This window comes from Typopeltis vanoorti, chromosome 20 (genome assembly GCF_054136105.1).
Source record: "Typopeltis vanoorti isolate ZY-2024b chromosome 20, IOZ_Tvanoo_1.0, whole genome shotgun sequence".
Classification (NCBI taxonomy): domain Eukaryota; kingdom Metazoa; phylum Arthropoda; class Arachnida; order Uropygi; family Thelyphonidae; genus Typopeltis; species Typopeltis vanoorti.
The window spans coordinates 94,658,349-94,671,383 of NC_143568.1; the positions used below are offsets into that span (position 1 = coordinate 94,658,349).

At 34.8% G+C, this 13,035-nt stretch overlaps 1 protein-coding gene across 3 annotated transcripts in view; it reads right to left on the bottom strand.

The window, feature by feature from the left end:
* The window catches only part of LOC150095676 (GTP-binding nuclear protein Ran-like), a 66,914-nt gene extending 53,932 nt beyond the window's left edge, over positions 1–12,982 (bottom strand). For 2 of the 3 annotated variants that reach the window (XM_090409821.1, XM_090409822.1), the window contains exon 1: positions 8,763–11,491. The gene's annotated coding sequence lies outside the window, so the exon portion shown is untranslated. Of the gene's footprint in view, positions 1–8,762; positions 11,492–12,933 lie in introns of those variants that run through there. The other variant, XM_090409823.1, reaches the window with a different exon arrangement.
* Between the last annotated feature and the right edge of the window lie 53 nt (positions 12,983–13,035).

The following is a 13,035-nucleotide window of genomic DNA, read 5'->3' on the forward strand; positions in this document are numbered from 1 at the left end:
GTCTGAAACCATCAGTGGTTAGAGAACACATGGACAACGACATCTCGTTCATAGGTGCATCTTCAGATCCAGGCGATTGTTTATTACGAACATTTTCAGTAATTTCGATCGTTAATTATTAAGAAACAGTATAAAAGTAGAAAGCAACTGAAATGTGATGCATTTTTTCAAGCCCAATCCTCAGTAAAATGTGGTATTTACATAAAAATTAACATTTTTATGTTTTCTCCTCCAAACTTCAGAGATGAAAGTTGAAATAATTTAGATATTACAGAATAGAGTACTCAGGTAAAGGAGAAGTGGCAAACCCCAAATGACATGAACGGATGGATGCTGTGCATCACTGTTGAATGTGAATTCAGCTGCTTCAAGAAAAGCTCAGTACAAGGCCTCCTGGAGATAATTTGTGTAGCAGATTATTGAAACAGGCAATGTTAATATGCCAAAGCCAATCGTGATATAGGTTTAAGTATATTTTCAAGCAGTTGTAAAGTGACTGGAGTTTTTCATGTGATATTGACTGAACAATGACTAACTGTTGGAAGTTTTCCCACTTGGTTATACTATAAATTAAAGATGCCAAGAAATTACATTCTTGGTTTAATCCTTTATCCAAGTGTATGTGCTTTGCATTATGGTAAAGTGATGTAATATACTAAGAACCTGAGTTGTCATCAGTCAAGTTTATTAACCAAAACGGTTAATAATTTTCCATTCCAGATATACTGTAGTGGGCACCTTTCCTCTTGGTAACCTAGACCATAACTTTGTGCAAATTTCCTCTCCCACAGAATGCTGTTGTTCTAACCAACTCGACACGAGCAGCTCGCAGTGCCAAAGGATGCAAGCAGGACAACCTTGATTTCTGTTCTTCCTTTCTATGGTCAGACTACTTCTGAGGGCTGTAGAAAGCCTGACAAAAACTACCACAAATACTTATCTTGCCTCTCTGGAAGAACTGGCAACTGTAGGTTGTACACAACTTTCAGTGCTTATGACATACCAATGTCTTTCTTATTCAAGGCCTGAAGTGGCTGTTGCCATGTCTAGTCCCCAGGGCAAAGTTTTCAATTTGTTACCATTCACTTTCTTCTTATATACAGTGTGCACAACAGTTTCATGAGGATGCTAAAAATTTAATCCCCCAAACCCTTAATCAAGAGCAAGTGTTCTACAGGCCAGCCACTAGGTAGAACAAGGGACTGAATCCAATGATAAGGCGCCAAGAAACGTTCCAATCAACATTAAAAATCCTCATATGACTGATACATGATCTCACCTCATCAACTAATGCACAAATGGTTTACTTCAGCTTTTTTTTTTTTTTTTTTTAACAGGTACTTCAATGGATACTACTCCACCAAAATCAACCTTTTACAGTCCAAACGCAAACTTACTGAACCTGCTTGTGGTATCTTTTATTCTATCTGCTCATGTTCTACAGAATAGCCTTCATGAGGCCATTCTAGCTTAGAAAACGTTTCAAGAAAAAAAAAAAAAAAAAATCTTTCCCAATTCATCTGAACTAGGGTCTTCATCACAGTATTAAATGAAACAACTATGGTACAATATAGCTGTTGCTAATCAGAATATTTCTAACATGGATTATATATATATTTCCAACCTCAACAAGCATGGCTGCACTAATTTACCCAAAATTTGGGAGACAGACCTATGCAGCCCAGTTAAGTGGCATTTGCATCTACCTATTGTGTAAAGAAACCTGAAGAAAAAACGTTTCTAAAAAAACTAGGCATTCTTTTATGCTCAAGGTGCTATTTTGCATCCACCTAAAACCTCCTTAAAAACGCTCATTGCTGTCTAGAGGAGAGCGATTCAGCTAAAGGAGGTTCCTTCCCTCATGGGCACACTTCAACCTCTATCTCACATATTCAATTTTTCAGCTCTGTATCTCTTCTACAGGTACTTCCATGGTTACTGCTGCAATGAATTGGCAAATATCATTCCTCCACTTGCTGTTAGGCCTGTTAAAACAACACGAGATGCTGATGAACATCCCTTTACAGTACAATTGCAAACTCATCGCTACAATTTTAACCTAGTGTTTTAAGAAGAATATAAATAAATAGGTGCAATTAAGGATTTTTCAATCCTTATTTGCACTTCACATTTGGCACTGAGAGGTGTAGGTTCTTTTACCTCTCATGTATAGGATAAATACATAAAAAAGAATTCATTAGATTCTATTTTATTCAATCTCACTGGAAAGGAGTGTCCAAAGCACAGAATACCTATGGTGACGTGCCATACAGAGGGTGTTTATTTCATGTGTCTCATAAGCCAGCCTGGTTGGCTTATGAGACACATGATGTGTCTTAACCACTGATGATGTGTCTCATCAGTGGTTAGCATATTCACTCTCCAGCCAAAAGGCAGTGGGTTCGAATCCCGCTGTGGGCATGGATATTTGTGATTGTCTGTGAAAGAACTAGTGGTGGTAGTCGGCAGTAGATGATGAAGGTTGGTGGAGTAGTGAGACAAAGAGTTGTAGAGTAGATGCCCTCCCTCGATGAGTCTTGGACTCCTTGGAGGCGTGATGTAATAATAATAATAAAAAAGTTGATAAGGAAAAAAAAAAAAAATGTTAACACACCTTACTGCCCATATTAGGCCAAGTTAAGGTCACAGGACACTTCATGCAAGAGGATGGAGCTTATCCTTTGGCGAGATCAGGGTCTTTATGTTGGAGGTTTAATGGATTTTTTACAACACTCAAAAAGAATTAAAATAGAATTTAATACTTCCTATATTTCGTCCTAGTCACTAGGACACCTACGGGGATTACAAAAACAATTAATGTAACATGCACACAAAAACTTACAATACTAAGCCCAACCACGTGGGTGACACTAAAGTCCTATCTAGGTGGAGCGCCCTCTAAGGGCGATAGTAGGTGGCCTGGAATGTAAGGTGGGACCTCTGGTGATGAGTGTTTCCCAAATCTTCGGAAGCTTAATGCAACCGTATTTATTAAGATTTGGTTGGTTTCTGAGAGCTGCTGCTGCTAAGAAAAATCTCTCTTTCTTGAATTTGCTGTGGTGGAGCATGGTGGTTTTCTTCCATGATACTCTGTGGGTGGTGTCCAAAACATGGTCAGCCAAGCCTGAATGGCTATAGTTGTGGTTAACGATGTACGACTTGTGTTCTTCCAGGCAGATGGATGCTGATCTGCCTGTCTGTCCAAAGTACGCAAGCTTACAGGAACAGGGTACTTTGTAAACTCCAGGCAGAGAGAGAGAGAGAGGAGGGAGCTGATCTTTCGTAGAACGGATAAGGGTAGCAAGTTTGCGGTAGGGCTTATATGCTGTGTGTAGGTTATACTTTTTTAGTATCTTGGCTATTTTTTCCGAAGTACCATGGATGTAGGGTATGGTGATGGCATTTTTAAAATCTTGTTGACGAGAGGGACGGGGAATGGGGTAGAAATTGATTATTTTTTTGATACTGTGCTTGCTGTAGCCATTGGAGAGGAAAGTTCTGTGTATGTGGTTAAGCTCAGTAGTGAGGGCGGTTCCACTGGAACAAAGATTGTGGGCTCTCTTGGTAAGAGTTTTAATGATGCCATATTGTTGCGAGGGGTGGTGGTGGAAGAGTTGGTGAATGTATCTGCCTGTGTGTGTGGGTTTTCTGTATACAGTCAAGGCAAGTGTATCATTAGGGCAGGCGTGTGACTAGGGTGTCTAGGAAGGGTAAACAATTGTTCTTTTCCTTTTCCATAGTAAACTGGATAACATTAATCCAGTTTACTATGGAAAATTTATTTACTATGGAAAACTGGATAAATTTATTAATAAAATTTATCCAGTTTATTAAACTGACAACATATTTATCATACCAAATCTTAAAATTCTCAAGGCGCCTTATCAACATATTCTGGTAGTGCACTGCATTCACTGACAGTTCTCCATGTAAAAAAAATCTACTCCTCACATTCTTACACAACTTTAAGGGATGGCCTCTAGTTCTTCCTTTCACTTTCTACTCTTTTTATAATCTCCCCTTGGATTACCCCAATAAAATCACCTTACTAATTAAATGCCTCTTTCATATCATTTCTTTTCCTTCTATCCACCAAACTCTGCAATCCACATTTCTTCAGCCCCTCTCTATAGCTAACATTACAAATCCTGACATTCTCTTAGTCTCCTGTCTGTGGATCCTCTCCAACTACCTACATATTAAAGTACTTCTTATCATAGTGACACTATGATGTGCAGTCTTTGCAATGCATGCAACATGCCATCTAAACCTCACTCTAGTGTCAACTAGCATTCCTAAATCTCATCCACTTCCTGCAGTACACCACTACCAATAATGTACACATCCTTATATTTCTGTACTCCAAAATGCAACACTTTGCACTTATTAATATTAAAACTACAACCATCACTCATTTGTCCAAAAGTCTATTCAAATCTTCTTGAAGGGAAATTAACATCAGTAGTGCTTCTTCAACTTTTACATCATTAGCAAACAACTGAAGATCCTTTGGGTGGATGATCAAACTCTATGTAACATGCCACGATTATGAGGGGAGCTAATGCTAGACAGGGTGTTGGAAGAAAGATCTTGCTGCCTAGAGCTCCTTCATGAGAGAAAAGGGAAATGACAATAGACTCCTCAGAGATGGCTATATTTTCAATATGCCAAACTATCACTCAGCCTGACTCTTCGTAAAAAGTAAAACCATACATACATACAAGTTTATATGTAATAATATTGCCGAATTAAAGTTCAATACTGTTCTATTCATGTTTGTGTATTCACTTTTTTCCTATTTACGTAAGGTCAAAATTTAGCATTCTTCTTAAACACCCGAAAGGGAGTGATCTGCACTGTGGGATAGATACCAAAGTTAACTGAAGTATCCTGAATATACTTCACATGCAAACTTTGTTTGCTTACACTTCAGGTAAAAGATTAAACACACACACATATTCTAAATATAATTTACTTTTATGAGCAAGTGCAAAAACTTCTTACAAAACTGCTGCCATCATTATGGTAGATCAGCATTGACAGACCACGTTCTGGACACCCTTCACATAGTATTAGATGAAAGAAAACTAGTTGGAGGGAATATTTTAAATCTGAAGTTACAATGCACTCCTAAGCACACCAAATATGGCTGCATTAATCTCCAAATATTTGGGAGATTTAAGAATTTTCTTCCAATGTTTAATGAAGATGGCATATTCTGTTCGGTCCGACTGGTCAGGTTTATTAAGACAAAGAGCTGTGACGCATTGGAAATATTATATCAATCTTCTATTAATTTTTTTTACATTAGGATTTCCAATTTTATTTCTGCATACATGACAGCTTAGAAAGATAATACTATGTTTTTGCACTTTAATTCATGTGCAAAAATATGACTTTCAACAATGTTTATCAAACTAGTAATGTTCAGCGATCATGATATAAAATGTGACACACAGCTCGATAAATTTTGCAAAATCATACCTGCCACAAAAAAAAAAAAAAAAAAAAAAAAAATTCCAGGAAGAGATTAGTGGTGCTGCATTATTTAGATATTTCATTTGTGTGAGAACCCTTCCAAAATCGATGTCGGTTTTATTGTTATTTTTTTTCTTAGTCAATAAATAAGAATAAAAAAAAAAAAAAAAACAGTAAAACCAGCACTGATTTTTTTGGAAAATCAAAAAATATAAGTTGTGCATTAATTTTTACTAGAACAGCCCTTTATATTATGCACATTCTCCTATTTTCTTCAATTTGTTTAGTTTTTTTTTTTATTAAATACAAAATACTCTATTTTGCAGCTACTAGTTAGCTGGCAAAATCTACTTGCCATGGGCAAGCATATCTGTTGAGCTCTGTATATGTATATACAGAGCAACAGACACACACCAGAGGTCTCAAGATCTATTGGTGCTATAGACAAGTGATTAGGAGAAGAAATCTGTCAATGTATTTCTTAAAGAGATAGTATGCATTCATTTGGGAGAGGGAAAAAAAAAAAAAAAAAAAAAAAAAAAAAAAAAAAAAAATGGTATGAGGAAGAGTGTTCTAAAGAGCATAAGATGAAACAAAGTAAATAAGCCAGTATGACATCTTTGGAGCCAAGGCATTTATAGATGCTGACCAACAGCTGTCTGTATAATTAGAGAAAGAAGAGGAATGTTGGTGGCTAGTTCACGGCATAATACTTTTGGAAATATCCACAGAAAAGAATGCTGAAACTGTGTGTGTGTGTGGAGAAAGCAAGTGGAGTAAATCGGTGAGTGTGGGAGGGTCATCTAAAAAACAATCAGTTGTTCTGCATACGACTGAGTATTCTATGATGCCTTTGTGGTTTCTTGTTTTTGGTGCATCATTCCAAATGTGAGAACAATATTCTAAAGTTGAGAAGACTGGGATTTATAGTGAGGACTTGAAATGAAGAGAAGTATTATTTAGGACAAAAATAAGAGCAAGATTTTTACAGGATGAAAGAACTATGGATGGGATGTGTTTGTGCCAGGATATACTAAATGTGAAGCAACATAAAAAATAGAAGGGAGTTAAGCACATCTTTCTTCTGAGAAAATAAGAGGAAATGTGTTTTGGTATAATTCAGTTATCTTATATCCACTTGGAAACAGCAAGGAAATCAGTGTTTAAGGCACTGATTACAGATCTTAAAATCTTGAGCCATTTCAGAAGTACAAGATGAAGAAGAGGAATGAGTTTACTGTTATGATCAGAAACTCTACAAACAAGATTGGACATTAATGAGAAGATTACTGGTGTATAGAAGGAAGAGCACGCGTTAAAAAAAAATTATATCGCCATATGTCGCTGAATAAGAAGACAACCAGATACAGCCTACAAAGGTATGTCCGAATTATTTTTCCTATATATTCTTCATATATCGGTCTTTAAAACATCAGTAATGACCTAAAAATTGAGAAAAAACCAATGACATTATAAAAAAGGGGTACTCCTAAAGAAAAATAGGCTAAATAGCCATAAAAATAATATTTACTTAGAGGATTAACATGGAAAATTTCCAGAAATAATACATATAATTATGGAAACAACTATCGTGCTATAGTAAAACTTCAGTTTAACTTATTCGAAAATAATCACCTGTTTTGATCTTCACATCAAGGTCACCATCTGGAGTATAAACATGTGTATACTATAATAGTCCATAATAATAAAAAAATGAACACCAATCACCATGTAACTATGAAAGAAAAAAAAGGAAGAGTAGGTGAAAGCATAAATTCCTGGATCACTCTGATATTGGAACATTCTAACCACTAACCACAAGATGCAACAACCAGACAAAAAAAAGTACTCCACATAGTTAGTACAGTAGGATAAGATTTGCCTTGGTCATCCGACCAAGCTTAGGAGAACAGAATGATGCAATCTTCAGGTGTTACTAATATAATCAGGGTGAGAGAGAAGTGAAAAAATGGCAGGGTAGGACTGGAGGCATACTCAGTAGATTTGGCCCTCATAAATTATGCTTTACTTTTTTTTTTTTTTTAAATAAAGATAGCTGTTACAAGGCAGTAGTAGTTTAACTGTGTGAGAAGACGAATTCTAAAGTTCAGCCCTTGCATGTTGACTGAATTTTTGTTTTGGATTGCTCTGGCACATTTGTTTGATGAGTGAAGTGGGGTGGGAAAATAAAGCACTTGTTAACAGCAAGAATAATTTCAATTATTTGATCAGAACAAGTGCTGGCTTAGCAGAGCAGAGCAGAAGTAATAACCAAATATGGACAAGAAATCTGAAAGGTCACCTCAGATAGCACCAAGGTTGAGACTGGTTGGGAGAACAATCTGTATAAAAACTTGGATAAGGCTATTTCCAGGGATGCAAGAGGAGAGTTGGTAAGTTCTCGGGTGTTGGAAGAATGACAAGATTAAATGATATTCTGGTAGATTAATGAATGATTCGTGTTAGATCATTATTGATAAACAATTCAGCTTTTCTTATAGCTGTCTGTGATGTAAGGAAAAGGGAGCTAGACAGAATTATGGATAATGAAATTTCCAAGGGTGATTGATTATTTTGCTGCTTGGGTAACAGACTACATGAACAACTCTGAGAAAGATATTAAAATATTCAGTATAGTTATATAATTAGAAAAGCAATAAAGAAAATAAGAAAATGACAGCAACAAAGCCAAGGAAATCTGAAGCTAAAGCAATCAGATAAAAGGAGGTTCCAGGTCTGTGATCAGTAACCTTAACCTGACAAAAGGAATGCATTTCACCATTCTTATAGAATGGTATCATGAATAATGTAATGTGGAGAGTCAAGGAAAGGTATAGTCAGAGGATATTAGCTGAGATTCAGTGATTAATATATTGAGTTTGGATATCTATAAGGTTGATTAGTACTGAGATTTTTTTCTTGAAAATTTTGGTTTTTGTGGATTTTTTTTAAACAGTGATTATTTTTTAATGCTGCGGAATATCAGAAAAAAATTATTGGGCAGGAATGAAGGACTCACAGACAAGACTTGCACACAGTACCCATTAAAGACATGGCCTCTACAGTAACTGCAATTACATAATTATATAAATGCTGCATAATTAATATTAGAAACACCAATACTTATATGTAAGGATGCAAGCTGCATGTTCATTTTTAACTTACTGATCAAGGTGAAGCCTTTGACATTTATTAATTAATGCACTAATTGAGAGAAAGCAATTAGTGAAAGATCTATTTATGAAAAACTTGTGAATTTATGAAAGCAACTATGACATTCAAACCTTTGATTTTTGATGTGAGGTGCTTTCAGGTGATGTTCTTCATCAAAATGGCTGAGTAGTTAACGTATCAGCTCTCCAGCCAAAAGGCTGCAGGTTCGAATCCCACCATGGGCATGGATGTTTGTGATTGTCTGTGAAAATACTAGTGAGCAGTAGATAGCATTGGTGTAGATGATGCAGTTCGCTGTAGTTGATGGATTGAGTGGTGGAGACGGAGAGTTGGTGCCCTCCCTCGATGAGTCTTTGGACTCCTTGGAGGTATCACATAATAATAATAATAAAAAAATAATAAAAGAATTAATAAAAGCAAATATGAGGTTATGAGTGAATTTCATGTCTACTATCAATGGGTTAGAGTTAATTGGAGTCATGATAGAAGCAGCTAAGGCTATGAGAACAGTGTCAGTTACAAACTACCCTTTTTATAGCATTTTCTTTAACTTTCAGCTAACATAATATCAACTAAAATAACATTTCAGTAGGTCATTTAGGGCAACTTGTAGCTTGGCCAGCAGCATGTTCTGATCTGAAATGAGAAGGAACAAGTGCAAAGCTCAGTATTATGACAGCTTCTCTTCATGGGTGATACAGTAATGAGTAGCAGTAAAGCTGTGCTAAGTTTGGTGTTAACAGAATAGTCCAAACTTTCAATCTAATTCGGTGAAGATTAGGAGCTATCTGATATCTGTCCCAAACATTATGACCATCACGAAGAGTAAACTCAATGGTCTCAACACAAGAATGACTATACAGAGTGCAGAATGATTTGAATGCAATATACCAAATATTAAAAGAGCAGGAAAGTGTTGTATTAATTTTATGTTTTTTTTGGGGAGACATGTCATTGCAGGGATGAGGAGAAGAAAGACAAGTCATACAGAGAATCTGAAGAGAAAGGCTTTGCCTCAATAACCTTAGATTACTCAAAGTACTAACACTAATGTACCATTAGGTTAAGAGCCTCTTGGCTGCAATATACATAAGTGTTTTGGCTTTATGGATGGTCAAAATACTCAGGTTTGGGTCTTCCACATTATTTTAAAACACAAATCCATTTTGTGAGGATTATAGCATAAATTGCTCTTAAAACTAAGTTGTTTGAAAGCTGATTCAATTTTATAATGCAGCTTGATTAATTGATTTGTAGATTTTATGGTGCAAGGACACAGGTTACAGAAGTATATAGGGTATGAATAAATAAATAGTTATAGGAAGATAAATATACATATTAAAGGTATTAAGAAAGTTATCTATACAAGGCCATAAAAAATAGCACGAAAGGCATTAATAAATAGAAGATAACTAAATTAAATGTATGTACAAGGTTTAGTATCTACATATAAGCAAATTTATAATCAATGTGTTTGAACAAATTAATTCTTTGTAAAAATTTAAAAATGTAATGTAATTTGTCCTAGTCTGATATCTATATAAGTAATAACATTCCTCTCTTGTGCGAAGCACTGACACTCGACCAGAATGACTAATGGTAAGACAGGTGTTGCATGATTGGATCTAGGTTATATACCCTCCTATTTTTAATAACAGTGAAACATACAGATAAGCCTCAGTAACTAATGTGTAATAGGTAACAACGGTAACAGTTGGCAAGGATAACAACAATGCGCTTGGGTTAGAAAGACAAGGATATAAATCCTACATAGGATACAGCTTTTATTAGGCATTTTCAGCTGAAGGCAAATTTAGCAATTTTATATGGAGTTCACAGGGTGTTTTCTGTACAACTAGTTCATCACATAAGGCAGATAAACCAGCCAGAAAATACAATTAACAAACCTGCAACTTATATATAAATAAGATTCATTATCAGCATTGTTTCTACAAACCCAAATTACTTGGCTCTGACACATTGAGTCTAACATAAGTGGAAGAAAAAGAATCACATAGTATCTGGCCACTCATTAACAACTTAATAGTTGGCTCACACTCCAAACCAGTCAATTTTGCAACTGATCATACTGCTGATAAGCTAGCAAACAGGAGCTGTTAGGTGATCAGTACACTTACAGGGATGACTAGTTTGGAGAGCAATTCAAATATTGAGTTGCTAATAAATTAAAGATGCAAAGAAATTATATACTTGGTTTCATCTTCTATCCAAGTGTAAGCAAACAAAGTTTGCATGTAAAGTCACTTCATGACTGGGCCAGTTGTATAACTTGCAAATGTGGGGTGAACTCGCAAAGGAATATTTTGTGTACATTTTGATATAACTGAGCTGTGTTTAGGTACCTCATGCATAATGAACTATCTGCTATAAAGAAGTAAGTGTTGCAATATCATGGTCTCAAAATGAATGTAAGTATGAATAAAATAGATGATTTTTCAGTTTTATAGAAAAAAAAAATTCCATGTTTAATACACAGCACATATTAAAAGGGAAACATGTCCAGTGTTAATATGGCATTCTTAGAAACAAGTATGCAACATCGCTGTGGTGAAACATCAGTTGAAAGTGAAGAAAGTTATGCCTGTAAAAAATATGGTAAAGGAATTTGGTTTGAGAAATTAAATGGAAATTTTGAAAAAAGGTCAACACCCAACAATTTACTGTTGATTCTCATACTGCAGAAATGATGAGAAAAGGAAAAATAGGGACTAGGTGTTGGACAATGAATTTTTGGAAGATAAAGTTCTGGAAAAACTTCTCATTACCAATTGATTAGAATTAAATAAACTATCAACTGCATGAAGGCCTGGATAGAAAAAAAAAAACACTTAGAATGCTGAAAATTATATGAATTTTGCTAACATTAACATGAGACAACACAAAACAAAATGAATAACTGAATTATAAAATTTTTCACATGGAATTTAAAAGAAGCTACAGAAAGATAGGGCACTTTGCTAACTTTTAATTCAAATCTGACTGACGAATGAACCAGTGAGGAGTTCCCTTTGCACACTTGAATGCTTACTTTGAAAAAAAAAAAGGTAAGATTAGGAATGAAAGGTAGTCTTGAGTCACACTATGCCAATGGACTTTCCAATGTTGCCAACCTTTGTTTTTTTTTTATCCCCAGTAAGCATCTTTGCTGGGTTGCTTGGAAGGATAACACTTAATATTTTCTCACATTCTAATATCTTAAAATTCATTGCCTTAAATAGTAAATCTTATTCTGAAACAAAAGAAATGTTTGGTGGCCTTTAAGACAAGTAGTCTGAATCAGAAATGGAAAGGTTTGCACTTAGGGATTAGCTATATATTAATTGTGTAGTTAATGTTTTAACATTATTCAAATATATGAAAAGAAAAAAAAAATCACCAACAAGGGTTCTGATTTTATGCATAATTGCAAGACCAGGTTGAGTTTATTTCAACAATTGGCTTTAAATCCTCTCCAAATTATATAACCATAAAAGACAATCGCTCTGTTGAATCTTTGCTATGCCTTTTGCTAGAAGTAAACGGTTTGCTAAAAGTCAACTGTCTTGCATAAGTATAATATGATATGATCTAAATTATTGGAACGAGGTTATATAGCCTCACTTTTTAATTAATAGAATTACATTTGTGAAACTAAATAAGACCAATGACTTACAGTGAATGCTGTTTTTAATTTTTTTTCTTTTTTTTGTCAACTTCAGAATCATTCCATTCATTTTAACTGCAGTTATGAAACATTCGTTATTTCACTAAATTGCCGAATGCCCAATTTTTCTAAAATACATACTTTTTAATCATATGATCACCAATATTTGCTAAGAATCAATCACAAACAACCAACATAAAATATACTTATTCCAATTCGAAAGTTGCTGGTGGTCCCATAACCAACAAGGATTCAATGAAGATCCTGATAACCCTACCAAATCGCACTATTTATTAGTAAAAACCCATTCATATGTCAATTTTAAATTGGCAAAAAAATTAAAATATATGCAATTTTTAAATAACGCAAATCCAAGCACAGTTTTTGTGTGGCTTTTTAATTAGTGCTAACTTTTCGGCTGATCGCGTATATGTGAATATATATAATCCTATAATGATGTTAAAATTTTAAACATTTCCCAAAATAAATAAAGTAAAAAAATCTTTTACATCTAGGCGTATAAAAAACATGATGTACATAAAAATAAACAACATTTTTTCCGAAAGATGGTACAGATATATATATGCATACATACAAGTACAATTGACAATACCCACCTTTCTCAACGTCTACGATAAATTCTGCTTCTATCGTGCTCAATAACTAAGTTTGGCGCGCACCCTATTTGCGATACGCACATTAAATTTTTTTTCTATGTT